This window comes from Megascapheus bottae, chromosome 30, assembly GCF_031878675.1.
Source record: "Megascapheus bottae isolate mThoBot1 chromosome 30, mThoBot2.hap1, whole genome shotgun sequence".
Classification (NCBI taxonomy): domain Eukaryota; kingdom Metazoa; phylum Chordata; class Mammalia; order Rodentia; family Geomyidae; genus Megascapheus; species Megascapheus bottae.
In genome coordinates this window covers 9745265-9762887 of record NC_143538.1, presented here as the reverse complement: position 1 = coordinate 9762887, position 17623 = coordinate 9745265, and the positions used below count along the sequence as shown (strand labels likewise).

At 40.5% G+C, this 17623-nt stretch overlaps 1 long non-coding RNA gene across 5 annotated transcripts in view; it reads right to left on the bottom strand.

Annotated features, from left to right (window-relative positions):
• The window catches only part of LOC150044403 (uncharacterized), a 66303-nt gene that overhangs the window by 27147 nt on the left and 21533 nt on the right, over nt 1-17623 (bottom strand). For 3 of the 5 annotated variants that reach the window (XR_016533188.1, XR_016533189.1, XR_016533190.1), the window contains exons 3-7: nt 16032-16213; nt 11355-11497; nt 11106-11285; nt 10938-11000; nt 4929-5031 (exon numbers count right to left, since the gene is read on the bottom strand). This is a non-coding gene — a long non-coding RNA (uncharacterized LOC150044403). Of the gene's footprint in view, nt 1-4928; nt 5032-10937; nt 11001-11105; nt 11286-11354; nt 11498-15993; nt 16214-17623 lie in introns of all 5 variants that reach the window. The other 2 variants (XR_016533191.1, XR_016533192.1) reach the window with 2 other exon arrangements.

Here is a 17623-nt window from a genome sequence, read left to right as displayed (position 1 = left end):
TCAAATGTCCTTTTACCCATGAGCAGGGGTCAGTTATGACATTTTAAAAGGCAACAAATCTAAAACAAATAAAAGGAAATATTTTTTTTTAAGCAGCACATAATCTACCAGTGGAATTCATCCCTGCAGGACATTATTGAGGTACAAGGTCTAGCAAGATTCAAGAAAGGATTAGACATCCATACAAGTAAGAATAATATTGGCAGACTCACTAACTAGGTTAAAAAGTTACAAGCCATGTCCGTCCTGTGCTAGAGGGCATAACTGTTTGCCAGCTGAAGTGGAGAAGGAATTTCACCCTGTAAATCCGACATTATATAATTGGCCAGATGCAAAATGACTTATATATATTTTTGCCATCTCCTGTAACACAGGCAGAGATGATTGCACAGGCAAAGACTCTGCAGTAGATCACACAAACAACCTCTAAACATGGCGTTTCTTTCTCCTTCTCACACCTACCTCAAACAGGCCATAGAATGCACATGAAGTCTTTGGGGACTTGAACTAAGAAGGTGTGTGTGTGTGTGTGTGTGTGTGTGTGTGTGTGTGTGTGTGTGTGTGTTAGTATCAGGGTCTGAACACAGAGTGTCACACTCTCACTTGACTTATTCGCTCAAGGCTGCAACTCTACCACTTGAACCATGGCTCCGTTTTCAGCTTTTTGCTGATTTCCCTGCCTGGGTTAGGTTCTAACTGCAATACTCACCTCTCAGCCTCCTGAGTCGCTAGGATTACAGGTGTGAGCCACCAGCACATGATTCTCTTTTCATTTGTTTGTTTTTGTTTTTTGCTTTTTTGTTTTCTGTTCACTCTTAACATAGAAAACCCAAATAGCAATTTTCTGGCAGGTATCTAAATACAAGCATCCATAGTAACATAGTATCCATATTAAGGAAAATATTTAAAGTTAGTTACTTTACAATCTTTAGTTTCCAGGGAATACACAACAGTCTGAAGAAACTGTATCCTTTCTCAAAAGGACTTCCACCAACTGTGCTATAAAAACCATTGTACAAACCATATTAGAAAGCCAGATTTTCCTTGAAGCCCTCAAATCAACAACAGACAGAAAAGATTTCTGGTAGACTACTTGCCTAGCATGAGCAGGGGTCTGAGTTTGAGCTCCACTACTACAAAAACTAAAATAAAATTTAAAATAATAAATGAAAGAGCTCTAACATTCTGAAGCGAACAAAAATACCTAGTAATAGAAAGACATCCAATAGATATAAATTGGTACCAATCAATAAACATCATAATAAAAATAAATGAATAAATAAAAGCAAAAATAAATTTTATCATGCCTATATAAATAGATCTATACAGACAGATATATATATATACATACATACGTACATATATATGCATAGATAGATGTTTGAATTTTTTTCTGGAGAGTGAAAGAAAACACAGATTCTGTTAATGTTTTCAGGTATGCTCTCACATAAAAGAAGTTTAAAAACACTTTTCTAAGAAACTCTAAAGGTCCTCAAATGAGGATAAAGTCCTCCCAAAGTCTTTTGGTCCTGCATCTAAGGCATTTTCCTTTAAATCAATGGGGTATTAATTACTTTCTCTCAGATTAGCAGCATTCTTAGTATCTAATTCTCACCCAGAGGAAAGACGTCAAGCATAAGTCTTACTTCAGATAGAAATGTAAGCCTTTGGGGCTGGGAGTTTGGCCTAGTGGTAGAGTGCTTGCCTAGTATGCACAAAGACCCGGGTTCAATTCCTCAGTAACATATACATACAAAAAAGCCAGAAGTGGTGCTGAGGCTCAAGTGGTAGAGCTCTAGCCTTGAGAAAGTCCAAGAACAGTGCTCAGGCCCTGAGCTCAAGTCCAGGACTGCAAAAAAAAAAAAAATATATATATATATATATATGCCATTTTATTAACTAGCTGTAGCTAACTTTTCACAAGTATGGTTATTGCCTTTTGCTCTACTCTTCTTTATATTTTTTCCTATTGTTACTGTAAGAGTATAACTAGTCTGATACTTGTTTATGGGTATAGATTTCTGATATTTGCCTATGGATATAGGTTTCTTTCTTTGCCTATTAATGTTTGTTTTCCACTTAAATTCTGATGAATGGATCCATTATTAATAGTGAAGAGGGGAAAATGCCATGGTCAAGATGCATTGAAATCCCACATTCTTAGCGTGACTGCATTTAAACCAATGAATTTTCACTCCCTCCTCTTTCCCCGATTGAAAACTGGGGTTAATAATACCACTATGTGCAGATTAAATGACACTACACCCTTGCTACACTTAACAGAGTGTCTGACATGTATTAAGTAGACAAATATTATAGACATTCAGAATGCCTCTCCTATTTCTCTCTATTATTGTATAATTCACACAAATTTTGATGGCTTTTCATAGAGAGTACCAACGGGTTCCCAAAGGTGTTTTTGCCAATGTACCCTCTGGAGCAATTCAAGAATGTCCCTCATCTCAGTGAAGAATAAGAAAGACAACTAACCAGGAGCAAAAGGAATGGAAAATGAAAAATACAAGGAAACAAAAAAGGAGAATTAAGAAGGGAAGCTAGAAAGGGAAAGAATAAGGAAAGGCATTTTCTTATTTAAACAAAAATAATAATAAGTGTGTCAGCAATCTGCTGTGCTTCCAGATTTGGAAGGAATCAGTCTGAGTAAATCCCCATTTTCACTCTTCCCCCATTTCTTTCCAAGTACTTTTGGAGGTGTATCTCTTAGAACTATCTCCTTCTAAGGTCACTGACTTGGGCATTGTTTGTTTCTGGTTGAATGAAGCCACAGGGTGAAAGAGCAGTTTCCTGACCTGTAAGATCTCCATGAGTCCCACAAAGGCCCAGAGATTTGTCTCATAAGGAGGTGTCTGCTGGGCCAATCCCAGGGGAGACGAGGCCTGGGGAAACCAAAATACAAATATTTTCCTGGAATCATATACAATCACACAGCCCACTTCTGACCACAACTCATAGAAGTTGTAACTCAAGCTGCCCTCACACCTGAGCTCGGAGGCAATCATCTGCTCTGGAACAGTTGTTCACACAGCTTTTCAACAGACGTAAAGAATACCTGGGGTTTTGAGACACGCACCAAAAGGAAAGAGAGAGAGAGAGAAAGAGAGAGAAAGGAGGGAGGGAGGGAGGGAGGGAGGAAAAGAGGGAAGGAACACTTTGGTGTTAGGTAGTGGATTTGCTAGCTGTGAAAGGGGAGATATTGACAAGGTTGGATTGAAAAAAACAATTCTGACATGAAGAAATCAAATAAATGAGTTTCCTCCTCCCTTCCACAATCCCACCTTTCTTGTCTCAACACAAGTTGTAAGGAGGACCTGGAAAGCCCAAACAGGCATTGTTCTCATAGGAAGGTATCTGAGCCCTCCTGCTTACTGATGCAGATTCTGATGAGAAACCTCATCCGAATCCACGTGCCTGCCTCAGCGGCTCCTCTTAGCTCTGTGACAGTAGAGAAGGTGCAGGTCACCGTTGATATTTTGTGGAGGATGTGGCATTATTGGCTAAATCTCAGTGTCTGGTGATCATTAAGCTGCCACTAACCTAGATGCTTCAACATGGAGGTCTTTGTGGCATTCTGTCCTGCCTCTATAAAGAAGTCCACACTGGAGGAAGAAACTCACCAGAGACATGGCAACATGGTGCAAGAAAGACAGCCAAGGCAGAAAGAGGCCTCTATAGCTCTCTATTGGGCAACCCCATATATGAATTCAGCTCCTTGGAACTCTGATCTGATAAATACGGATAGTAATACCTGTCTGGCAGAATTCTGGCACAGCTCCGAGGACAAGAGAGATTTTATTTACACACACACACACACACACACACACACACACACACACACACGTGTCTATGTGCAAATACTCCTGTGTACTTGAGCTTTAGAAAAATCAATTCTTACTCTCTATCTTTATAGCTCACAAGGTGATTTTTTTTTTGAGGAATACATCAAGAAAGGAAGGAAAGAAACATTTTTCCCTTCCAACACGAAAAAGCAATTAAATGTCAAATATTAACTAGTCCTTGGAGTAAATTTTTTTAATGGGTTAAAGGCTTGGCCATTATAGACCTCCAATATGTAATTTCTAAGAAAGGACTAGGTAATATATTTCTTAAATTAAGTGGAAGATAAAATGTGAAGACTCGTGTGTTCATTCAGAAAGCACTTTTTTATCCATTTTCAATAGCTTCTCAATTGCATCATGCCTTTTAAGAGGCCCAATTTGTTTAACAGCATTTTATTTTAAACCTTCACTTGTGAGTCGCATTGATTTATGCTACAGCTGATTAAAGCAATGGTGTCCTAAGCAATAATGATTTCAATTAGAGGACTTCCACCAGTAGGCATTACTCTGATTTTTCTCTTCATTCTGTCCACTTTTCTTCTCACTAAAGAACGGGGATTGGGTCCCTAGACAAATTTAATATCAGAAAGGAATGTACGGACAGATGGACGGATGTGCCTCTTTTGATTATGTGAATGTATTGTATTTTAATATGCTTTGACAAACTCTCCAATGGCTCCCTGATGAGTTTCTACCCAATATTATTAGGGTTATTTAGTACATGGATCCTGCTCAGTGCTAGCTTCACTCCAAGTCTAGTACATACAGTCTCTCTCTCTCTCTCTCTCTCTCTCTCTCTCTCTCTCTCTCTCTCTCTCTCTCTCTCTCTCTCTCTCTCTCTCTCTCTCTCTCTTTCTCCCCCCCTCCTGAGCCTTGGGGAAGCAATTAAGCTCACACTCACTTAAGTTTTGTTTGTTGTTGTTTTTTGAACTCATTCAAACCCAACCACACTAGAAACACCTGTCACATGGTGTGGTACAAACCTGAGGGCCTGCCTACATCACCTTCGGTAGCTGTGACAAAATGCCTGCTGAGCTCAATGTGCAAGGAGGAAGGCTTGTGAAGACTTACAGCATTGGAGGTTCCAGTCCAGGGTCATTTGTCCCTACGACGTTTGATTCCGTGGGGAAACAGTGCATCAGGGTGGCAGAGGATGCCTTTCTGTCTCGGGTGACTGGAAAGCAAAGAAAGAGACGGAAAAGAGTCTGAGGACCCCCATTCAAGGATTGGATCCCAGTATCCCAACTTCCTCCTGCTAGGCTCCATTTCCTAAATGTTCTTTCGCCTCCTGATGCATCCTGAGGGGCGGCTTCCTCAGCAGGAGCTTGCAGGGAAGCTGGACCCACTCGTTTCTAACAGCATGGACCCTGAAGAGAGTGTCCAGTGACACTCACCCACAGCAGCGGAGAAGCCTGGCTGATGGAGGAAGCCCCTCCAGGGTTCCTGCCCACCTCCCTGGCTCCCAGGTCTTTTGATTGGTGCACAAGTAGACTGTCTGGCTATGTATAGGACAGACAATCTGTCTATCATATCGGACACACAATGTCCATCCTACTGGAAAGATGTACCACAATAGGGCAGCATGTTCTATAAGATCTTAAAAATGAACAGCGTTGGGCTGGGAGTTTGGCCTAGTGGTAGAGTGTTTGCCTAGCATGCATGAAGACCTGGGTTCGATTCCTCGGTACCACATACATAGAAGTGGTGCTGAGGCTCAAGTGGTAGCGCTCTAGCTTTGAGAAAGTCCAAGGACAGTGCTCAGGCCCTGAGCTCAAGCCCAGGACTGGCCAAAAAAAAAATCAACAGCATTTATGTTCTGATAGCCGTGTGTGTGTGTGCGTGTGTGTGTGTGTGTGTGTGTGGAGTAAAAGAGATTTAGAGGCTAACATTGGATGTGAATCTATCACATTTATATTTATCCTTCGTTATACTTCAAGCAAATTAGTTTGTCTGTATGCTCTAATTTAAGGATTGTAGGGGTAGGGGTGTCGGGAAAAAAGCAGGGGAATGTTATTAGAACTTGAACCCAGGGCCTGGGCACTGCTCCTGAAATTTTTCGCTAAAAGCCGGTGCATTCCCACTTGAACCACAGCTCCACTTGTGCCTTTTTGTGGTAAACTGAAGATAAAATTTTCACAGACTTTTCTGACTGAGCTGGCTTCAAATCACAGTCCTCAGATCTGAGCCTCCCTGTGTAGCAAAGATTATAGGCTTGAAGCTCAATTTTACTTTAGAAACTAGTCCTATGACTAAGTCTACTTAAGAAATACTCTCATTAAGGTCCCCAACAGCAACGGAAGAGAAAATTCTAATCTCCCCTTCATAGAACGTTCTCTATCAAATCCATATTATAGATTACTTAGGTGATGTTGTTACCTGGACCATTGTAAGTTTGAAATTGAGCTCCTCATCTCAGCGATGTTATGCTGCTGAAGTTTATACCAGAACTGACCAGCTGCATTAGCAGCTTCTAGTACTGTCTCTGGGAAAATCCCCTTGATAAGTTTTTAAAGCTTATTTTTTGTATTTATAGAAGTCTCAAGACATCAATGAAAGCATTCAGTTCCAGCCATTGAATTTGTAGATCGGCACTTAAAAACTACGTAACAAATTGCTTTATGGAAGATAAACATAGCAAAGATAAGATTGTTTTTAAACAGATTCTTCCTTAAAATGCCTTCAGAGTAGCCCATTGAAGTATATGGGAACTCTCCTTCCTTCTTTCCTTCCTTCTTTCCTTCCTTCGTTCCTTCCTTCCTTCCTTCCTTCCTTCCTTTTCGAGCTAGTGACATTTGAACTCAGGTCCACACACTTAGTTGGCTATGTGCTTGGCTGGAGCTCTACTCTTTAGTTACACACCCAGCCCTGCTTTGGGCTGGTTATTTTGGAGATGGAGTATCATGAACTTTTCCACCTGGGCACACTTCAAATCATAATCCTCAGGATCTCATTCTCATCAGCCTCTAAGGTTACAGGCATGAACCACCAGTACCCAACAACAATATTCCAAAAGCATTTTTTTAAATTAAACCCAAGCACTTTTTGTTCTGGGCATTTTAGAGATATCAGGTTCCATAAAATATTGATGGCCTCCTATTTTCCATCTAATACCCACAATCATCTCTAGAGATCAAGTAATGAATTAGTGTCCTTCTCCCGCTGATCAGGTAACCCATCTACCCTGTCCCTTGTTGAGTCCTGGAATTGAGCATCGACCTCAAAGGTTGAGCAGAAATGTGGAATTTCTGTCCAAATGTCCCCACAGATTGAGTCCGAAGACCTAGCTTCTGTCACAGCAAGGGCTAGATCCCATGGCTATTAACTATTGTATCAAGTTCATGTCATTTCAGTATTTTTAATCTAATTCACAATGCAACCCAACTTCCACGGGGATCCAATCTAGCACACTTATCACAAATATTCCCTTTGATATCCTTTAGGTAAGTGAGCTTGTAGCTATGGGCTGTTCTGAAGCTCCATTCTAATTTGAGAATGAGTCCTGTGAGTACCCACTATCTCCCATAAGATACATTTCCATTATTACCTGCAATTGCAATGGACCATGGGTCCTGGGTCCCAGGGAATCCATATAAAATGGCAATGTGTACATTATAGAAGGTGAGTGCATCCACTAAGACTTCTAACACATCCACATTCAAAAAACAAAGCCAACGTGATAAGTTGCATGTCAACAAATATACATCATCGTGCTAATATGTTTAGACTCCCATAGCATATTTGAAAATATTACCTACACGTTCTATGTCTTGTCCTAACCTTGTAGATCAATATTGTTCAGTAAATCTGAGATGAAACTCAGATGGTAACTAGATCTCTGAAAGAAGTAAGTTACAACTTTTTTTTTTAATATGGTCTTCCAGGAAGCTGCCTCTGGACATAACTTCAGAAAATTAACACAATAAGTAAAGCATTATAGAACAGCTATTAACTGATTACGCTAATAAAAACCAAATGGGGCCTTTATTCTGCCCCTCTGGGAAAGCTGGACACATAAAATAAACAACAGGGGGAAAAATATGGAGCAAAGGGTAATTGATTTTATACAATAATAATATAGAAAATTCTTACCATGGCAAAAGAACAACAGAAAAAGAAAGAAAAGAAAGAAGGAGCGAAGGAAGGAAGGACTGACTCTCTCTTTCTCTCTCTCACCCCATCCCCCCACATCTGGAGAAAGATACATTTAAACTCTTATTGTGTCTTCTTAAGACTTAAATTTAATATTAATACAAGTACTGTCTAGGTTAACAAATGAGAAAAATTAAAGAGAACGGACAAGTGTCTTCAATGCCAGGCCCACGGCTAGAAAGCTTCCATTTGCATCGTTATCTCCCTAAGAGCATATCAGAGTCTCAGCGTGCACAAGCCATGCTCCATCGTCATAGGTCAAGAAGCACAGGGAGCCAGGATGCCATGCAGTCCAACACAAAGACAGGCCAACCAAGGCGAAGCAGGAAGAGGCTGGGGGCTCCTTATCTGTTGGACAAATTATGACTTTTTTACCCTGCCTGGTTTGCCCTATGGAGGAACTCATACTAGAGAAGGGCTTTTGACAGCGTGTCTTATCTAAACTGTGGTCCCTAGGCAGACCCTAGTTGAAACCCAGCCATTTCTGTCCTAAGTACATGCTAGGTGACAAGTGTCAAACTGAACTGCCTAACGGAAGTTGTCTCTGCTTTGTCCATTATCTCACAATTCAGAGGTGACAGGCCCAGAGTGATCCAAAGACAAGTTCAAGGCCTCACACTTTTTTTTTTGGAGGGGGGGGGTTTCAGGCATGGGATTTGAACCCAGGGCTTGGATGCTGTCCCTGAGCTCTTTGACTCAAGGATAATTCTCTACCACTGTGAGCCATAGCACTGCTTCCGGTATTCTGGTGACTCAATGGAGATAAGAGTCTCATTGACTTTCCCCCCCAGGCTAACTTCAAACCACAATACTGAGATCTCAGCCTCCTGAGTAGCTAGGATGATAGGTATGAGCACGCCCAGTAGCCTCTGATTTCGTATGCCTGGCCCATTCTGCAAGGCTTTCCTCTGTACTTTTCAGATATAGCATCTGTTGCTAACAAATGCTGTTAATAATTTTCCCCTTTATCTTTGTCCCATGTTGTTTTAACCAGTCTAACTCATGAAATCATCTCTGTCTGCATGGCATATGCAAAATCCAGGGTTATTTTTACCTCTCACTGGCAAAAAGTCAACAAATTCAAATGAAATGATCATTTCTGTGTGAGAAAATAGTTTAGCATTTCCTTAAAATGCAAAAAAATTGTTTTAAATTTTATGCAAGACGTAACTTTGAAGTCAGCAGAAAATAGCCTGGTCGTTTTATGTGACTTCAATAAATAAAACCAGGGCAGTTCAGATTTTTAATGCTGCAAAGTTAAAAGAAAAAAATCTACTCTCAATGAACAAAACGTGCTTAGACCTGAAAAGAAGAATCAGTAGATGTATACATATGTTGTCTGTACTTAGAGGGAATGCTGCTCCTATGAAAAGGGGCAAAAATATTTCATACTTAGTTGAGACAATAGGGTGAGCAAACAGAAGGCTCAGGAAGGGAGACTGAAAGTTCAGCCCAGAGTGCTTCCAAAGTTAGAGTTCACCAAAACCACCATGCATTCAGTCCTTCAGGTTCTAACACAATGTTAGGGGCATGTATAATGAAGAATGTTCTTTAATGATTTGGAAGTTCTAGTCTTTTGCAATATGACAGGAAAAAATAAAGAAATTATGTGATTTGGGGAAGGGATCAGAAAGATGGTTGTTTACAGATGGCAATGTTGCTTGCCTTAATAACTCAAAAAAGACTAAATTGGTAACTTCTTGTGTAAGACACCAGTCAACTGGCTAATTCCACTCCCCCCAAAATGGATAAAGAAATAACTTTTCCCGGAAAACAGACAAAACATGGAAATTAAACCCACAATACAACTGAATAAGTTTGAGATTACATTGAAAAAGTATGTGGAGAAATTGATAGAAAGGTCTAAATCTACAGAAGCTAAGAATGTAAAATGCAGAAGAGAGAGATAAACAGAAAGGAAGGAAGAAAGGAAGGAAGAAAGGAAGGAAGGAAGGAAGGAAGGAAGGAAGGAAGGAAGGAAAAATAATGAGTTAATACTGATTTCACCTTGGGATCAAAGCCTTTCAAAATATAAAAGGAAAGAAAGAATAAAAGAAAATATTTAGGTCTTAAAATTCAGAAACATATTTAATGCATTACTAATTAAAACCCAAACAACCAGACAGGGGACATTTTAATATGGAATAGGAAAAGGGTTAACAAACCTAAGAATTTTTTTTTAATTTTATAATATAGTAAGAAGTTTGTGAAGGCTCCCAAGAAAAGCAGGGCCAAAGTCAAATAAATAAAATTAAAAACACACAGGCAAATTACATACAAGAAAACCAAGAAATGTAAAAACAAAGCTAGAATCATAGAAATATAGATATCACAAATATTCATTTTAAAATGCAAATAATGGGCCGGGAGTTTGGCCTAGTGGTAGAGTGCTTGCCTAGCATGCATGAAGACCCAGGTTCGATTCCTCGGTATCACATACACAGAAAAAAAAAGCTGGAAATGGTGCTGAGGCCCAAGTGGTAGAGCTCTAGCCTTGAGAAAGTCCAAGGATAGGGCTCAGGCCCTGAGCTCAAGCCCAGGACTGGCAAAAAAAAAAAAAATGCAAATGATGTAGCATTAAAAATGGTTTGCAGAGTATCTACCTAGTAATTTTTGAAGTCCTGGGTAAAATCTCAGAGCAGAAGAAGAAAGAAAAAGGAAAAGGAAGAAGAGGAGGAGGAGGAGGAGAAGGAAGAAGAGAAGAAGGAGGAGGAGGCAAATGGGGGAAAGGATGAGGAAAAAGGGGAAGAGAAAGAGAAAGAAAGGAGGAAGATGAGGAGAAGGAGAAGGAAAAGGCGGAGAAGGAGGAAGATGAGAAGAAGGAGAAGGAAAAGGCGGAGAAGGGGGGAGAAAGGAGGAGGAGGAGGACGAGGACGAGGAAGAGGAGGAGGAGGAAGAGAAGTCATAATGTAAACATTTATTACACTGTACCAAATGGTCAGCTGATGAACCAGAAGATGGGTTTAATCTCATCAGTCAAGTCCCCAAATATCTCTGTAAAAAAATTTTACGAGAAAAAGATTAGAACACTAGTATTATTGTATATCAGAATATTAATCTAAGTTACAACTCAGCAGGGTCAGAGCAATTTCTACTTACTTCAGCCTAACCTTTCCATAACTTCCAGATGTCTCCATCTGCCTTGGACATCTATTTATTCATCCTGAAAACTTGAATAACACAATATTCTTGTGATTTTTGTTGTTGTTGTTTTTCAAACCAAGCTTGCCGGCAGGGTGTGAGCAGAAAATAGCCTGTCTGAAGGAGGCGCTGTAGAAACTGAAGGACAGAATTACCAAAGGACCATAGATTTCTTCTAACGTTGAGTTAAAAAGAAATTGTTTTTACCTTATTTGCCTTTATTTTTTTTCTTTTATCCCTTTTCATCTGCCGTCAGAAAGTTTGCCGTTTCCATTACCATTTCCCTTGTTTCTCCTGTGAGTGACAGACAAGAGTGTCCCAAGAATCCTTCATGTATTTTGTGTCAGGGCCTGTGGGTCAGTAAGGTTATTAATAAACATCGCCTCTTGTTCTAATTTCGGTCCTTCATCTCCTTAGTGCCTTTCTTCCTGCCCTGCTTTTCCTTTCGAGTCTCCATCTGACCCTTTTCCCCTCGGCTGAGTCAGAAAGGATCCTGCCTTCATTTTAACTCGGTTTCTGCTTCTTCTCCCAGAACGATGTTTTCCTATCTTTGGTGATTCTGTAAAATGTTCTTGAGGAATTTAATTTCTGATGCAGCTGACTTGGACGTGTTTATTCCACAGGCATGGGGATGTGAAGGGCAAAATGTGGGTGGGCAGGAAAAAGATGTGGTTTCTATCAAGAGTTTCTGTTAGAAATAGATTCACTGACCACAACATTAGCGAGGCTACGCGAGAGGCCAGACCTCCATGGAAAGACAGAAGGTTGGAAGACAGAAGGAGGCTGTATTATTTTTCTATTATCTTTGCTAAGACAAAAAAGAATGTAGTGTATCATGTCCAAACTCTACTCCAATAGACAAACAAACAGACAGACAAGCTTATATTTAAAAAATCCAGACACCCATCAATGAGGGTTAACCATGATAAAGCAACATCTTCACAGTGGAAAATAGGTAAAAAGAAATGCCTGAGCAGGCGTCTATATTGAATTCTTTTCCATTTAACCTATTGTACATTCTGTGTGTACAGATATGCTGGTACTAGGGCTTGAACTCGGGGCCTGAGTATGGTTCCTTGAGTGAAAAGCTATCATTTGAGCCACAGCTCCAATACTGGGGGTTTGGGGGGAATGGGTTGCTGGTTAATTAGAGATAAGGGTCTTTCAGACTTTCCTGCTCAGGTTGGCTTTGAACCTCCATCCTCAGATCTCAGCTTCCTAAGTAGTTAGGATTATGGGTGTGAGCCATCACCCAGTAATAATATTTTAAGAAGCAGTACTGTCTGTACACCAGAGGGCATGCATTAATTTATTCACATTGATGGGAAGGAGGGGGAGGAGGCTTATTGAGTGCCCACTGAAGTCCACATAACTGCCACAATGCCCTGCCAGCATTGGCTGTGCTGAGAGCATTTTAGACTCGATTCTGATGGTGGTGCCCTCAAAGCTTCTCGGTAAAGAAGTCACGGCCAACCTCCTGCTACAGATGAGAACAATGGAGCTTCCAGATGTGAGCGCAACATTCCCCAGATGTGCTATTCAGTGTGGCACAGAGTGGGAATTCAAACTCAGCTTCTGCCTGCCAAAAGCTATGGCCTTCTAGTGCTCATAAGTCAATAGATCCTGTTGTTTGCTCTGTCCAGGGCATCCATGCCAAGAATCAAGGCGTAAACCCAAACTTTTATTGCAACCAAGACTGGAGGTCAGTTAACCACTTGGTCACTGAAGAGAGAGCAGCTCAAAGGTGTTTGAGGACCCTCAGAAATCCTTTCCCAAAGAATCACATTTAGATAGCAGCATTCTGGGAAAATCTACCATAGCTGTGATGATATAAACATGACAGTCCACACGTTATACTCAATTATAATAGCTATGTGAATGTGTGGTTCAAACTGGAGAGATTAGTGATTGGCAGAAGCTGGGCTTCTTTATATCCTGGTTTTAGAGTCAAATACATACATATATATATATATATATATATAAATACTTACATATCTATTATGCTTACACGTGGTTCCTTTAGACATTGAAAAGCATGCCTTTAAATTTGGCTAAATAAATGTTCTGAAGATATTCTATGGCAGTATTCTACCTCCTCACATATTAAAGCTACAGGCCACCCCTCCATAGACCTTTCTTTTTTTAAATACCCACTCTGCTTTAGCTACTTCCTGCTGAACCGTGTGGTGTGTGTTGGATTCCAGTTCTTAATGCTTTCAGGATACGACTTCTTGTGAAAACTGGCAGCTTTGTTGTTGTTGTTGTTGAATACACAGAACACACAGCCAGGACACTCTCTCTCTCTCCCTCCCCCCCTCTGTCTCTCTCTGTCTCTGTCTCTGTCTCTCTCTCTCTGTTTCGCTGCACCCGCTGTGGTTATGACTGTAACAAGGCAGAATTTATGGTACTGACACCGGGTCCTATTGAAGTGTCTGGGTGGCCGAGTGGCTGGAAGCACAGACAGTCTTGTCCAGATTGTATAATCACGTCTCTGCCTTGGGTGATAACCAGTAGGAGCCCAGCAATGGGTGGCAGATTTGGGCCCTCTCTGTGCAAATGCCAAATGGCATGCAACCCCCACCCTTCCCACACTTGTTATCAAGAGTAGCACCACATTACACACGAGGCAGCCTATTACCTGGATCCCTCTCTTCTACCAGCAGTTGCTTGCTTTAGAGTTGTCTGTTGGACATATGCACAAAAGAAAAAAAAAAAACACTGGTGAATTTTAGTCTTTGAGTTCCACGGTATTAATTCAGGAATCAAATATTGAACCCTTTTAAATTAGCCTGGACAGAAAACTCAAAAAGAGTATCCTCCATGAAAGGAAAGCTCTGGAAAATGGAGAAATGTGAATTTCCAGCCTGCTGGGAACCTGACGTGGAACCCAGACGCACGTTTTCACCCTCTGCCCTGAGAGCCAAAGCTTCTTTGCTGGTGTTCCTGGAAAACTGGGATGATTGGTTTTGTTTGTCTTACTGAAGATTCTGAATGAATCTTCCAGTGGAATCTGCAAGGCACTAAAGCAAAATACAGACCTGATTAAGACACTCGACCATTCTCGTGTGTGTGTGTGTGTGTGTGTGTGTGTGTGTGTGTGTGTGTGTGTGTGTGTGCCCAAAGTCTATGACCGCCCTTCTCAGCCCAAAGTGATCACAGAATGAGCAGAAACTCCTCTTCTTTTCTGAATCCTAATTCTGCCTGGATGTGTGATTTTTCTGGACTCCCCTGCTGAACGGAGATCTGGCTCATAAAGATACTGATGCTAGGGCTGTGAGAACTGCCCAGTGGTAGAACACAGTCCTCGCACTGACACAAAGACATTTTTTTAAAGAAGATACTTTGTTACGTTTCACAGTAAGATTGGCATCAAAATGACCATCACTGAGATGGTCTAAAGTAGGATATGTGTGTGTGTGTGTGTGTGTGTGTGTGTGTGTGTGTGTGTGTGTGTGTGTGTATCCTCTTTATGATTGAGCCAGATGTGGTAGCTGACACTGTAATCCAGGCCACATGGGAAATATAAGGATGAACACTGTCTAAGTCTAACCCAGGCAAAAGAAATTAAAACTTTCTCTGAAAAGAAAAACACAATAGTATAAAGAGTAGTTGGGAGTATTACATTTGAAGATCAAGTAGCACAGTACTTGCCTGGCAAGCTCAAAGTTCTGGGTTCAAGCAAGAAGAAGGAGGTGGGGGAGAAAGAAGGAGAAGGAGAAAACCAACATCATTTGTGTCATCTGTTTATGTCCAGTGTTTAGACCACTGCTCAATCTTTCCTCTTCCTTGTAAACATACAGTTGACACTGTTACACTCCTAAGACGCTGAGAGGGAAAAAAAATAGCACCCTCTTCTTCAGAGATCCTACCTCAACTTATTATTTGTTAGCAATATTGCATGCTAAGTGCTTCACCTATATTAATTCATTCTATCGATGAAATAATCAATATGCAAGCCAGGTGCTAAGAGCCTGTCATACTAGCTACTCAGGAAGCTGAGATCTGAGGACCTGGGTTCAAAGACATCCCAGGCAGGAAATTCTGTGACACCCCTATCTCCAGTGAACCACTAGAAAACGAAAAGTAATGGTTCAAAGTGGTACAGTGCTAGCCTTGAGCAAAAGAGCTCAGAGACTGTGCCCAAGCTCAGAGTTCAAGTCTCATGACCACCACCACCAACAACAACAACAACAAGCAAAGCACCTGTAACAATAGTAAGTAGTTGTTTAGGATGAAAGACAAGACTCTGGAATAATGGAAATGTCCCACATCTTGCTAACAGAATTACAGATCATAGAATTAAAATAGATCAGAGTATGAAAACTTGATGGTACCTGGAACTGGGTATTCACAGGAGGGATAGGGAGGGCAAAGGGGAAGAGGTAAAAGAGTAAAGCAGGGAAGAATTCCTTGTACATAGCAAAGAATCAAGAAATATAAGGGAAGGGTTAGATCCAAGTAGGGGAGGAGGCGGTGGAGATATTGAAGTGATGACACAGATCAAGATGCGTTTGTCCACTTAAACTATTTTATTAAAAGGCCAAAAAAGAAATACATAACCTAAAATTAAGATAAATAAGGTAGGGAGAAGTGGGGGGAAATATTGAAAGGATTGATATTAATCAAGTTGTACTGTTTTCATAAACAGCTTTGGTGCATGGCAATTCCTTTGTATTACTACTGAGAGATAATTTTTTAAGTATTCCAAAAGAAAAGAAAGAGAAAACACGTAAAAGAGTTGAAAATAAAGTTACACATGCTGGGTAATACAGGTAATTAAAAAAAAAAAAGCAACAACAACAACAAAAACTTGTGAAACAACAGCCGCCATAGAATAAATTCTTACCCTCCTTTTCTGATCTCATTGCTGGCATTTTCCCATACCTTCACATTTGGTTTTGCTGTTGGGTTTGCTGTTGTTGTTGTTGACGTGAATTTGCAATTCCTGAACTCTTCATCTGTCAGTCCATCCTCAGATCCCTGGCTTTGACAGAAAGTTGAATTGCTGGCTTCTAAGTTTCCTTCTACAGGCAGGACGCTGTGATTTCTTGGTTCCACGATGGAGTCTTGAATTAAAAAATAAGTACATAAATAAACAAATAGATGAGGGCTGTTTTATAGATGAGGTGTCAGAGTGCTAAGCAGCCATGATGAAATGCATGGGTGTCTCCTCTAGGCACACTTTGATTTCTGATCCAGCTCCGACTCCTACATGAGCAAACCCAGTGTGGCTGCAGTGCAAGAAGGTCCTGACCTTTTTTTTTTCACCCCTAGAAAAAAATTGGCCTGCTCCCCTGAGTCTACTATATCATCTAGTCGAGGCTTACTACCATTCCTCAGTTAATTTGTGAGTTAATTGTAAATGTCAGGAAGCTGTGACATTGCAGAAAGAAAGTAAATGGTTGAGATAAACCAGGGTCAGGAGAAAAAAAAATCATAGTTGAAGAAAGTTGGGTTTTTTTTTCTGTTTTTTTTTAAACCAGTTTTTATCAGAAAAACACATGAATATGTGGAAAGTGTAGAACAGCACTGTCTCTGGATTGCCTCAAAATACAGCCTGCATGGAGAACGTGCTGGATAAATAGATGTTTTTTAAAAATGCTTCTCAATGCCAACAGTCTACCGTTACAACCTTGATTCTATTTTCATCTAAGGTCGTGGTGGTTGTTGTTTTAAAGAACTTTAGAAAAGACGAACTAGGTTCCCTACTATGTCGGTTTCTAACTTGATAGTATTGAATTTTTTGAAATCTGGATGTCAGGCCTGGAGTTATAGCTCAGGTGGTAAAGTGCCTACTTAGCAAACTCAAAGCCCTAGCTTCGAATCCTAGTACCAAACAAACAAGTAGACACAGGCATTGTGCCTCTGTGGCCCTGATTCTCAGGAAGGACTTCGTTTCATTTCTTCCTGCTTTCTGATCTCTGTGGATGCTTTCTTCCACAAGGTCAAAGGAAAGACAAATGGGTGACTCACATCTGTAATCCCAGCTAGTCAGAAATTTGAGGATCTCTGTTCAAAGCCAGCCTGAGCAGGTAAATTACATGAGACTCTAATCTCCACTGAAGCACAGCACCAGAAAAGCAAGAAGTGAAGCTGTGGCTTAAGTTGTACAGCACTAGCCTTGTTTAAAAAAAAAAAAAAAGAAAGAAAGAAATTCAGGGGCAGTTCCCAGACCCTGAGTTCAAGCCCCAGAATCATCATTAAATAATAATAATTATTATAGTAATAATAATAAGCAGACAAACATTTTCCCCAAAGTTCTGGAATTATTAGAGTTAATGTTAATTTTTTTAAAGGACTTCTGTGTAGAGGGAGAAATCTATCTCAGTTCCAAACAATGCAAACCTCTAGATACTTGGGAGTTATGGCCAAATGTTCTAGATGCTTCTATGTGATCCATATCTGTCCTTGGCTAACCTCTCTGTGTAATTGCTCCTGGTAGCACCACTGCTTTCTCTGTGTAAGAACTTCACTGT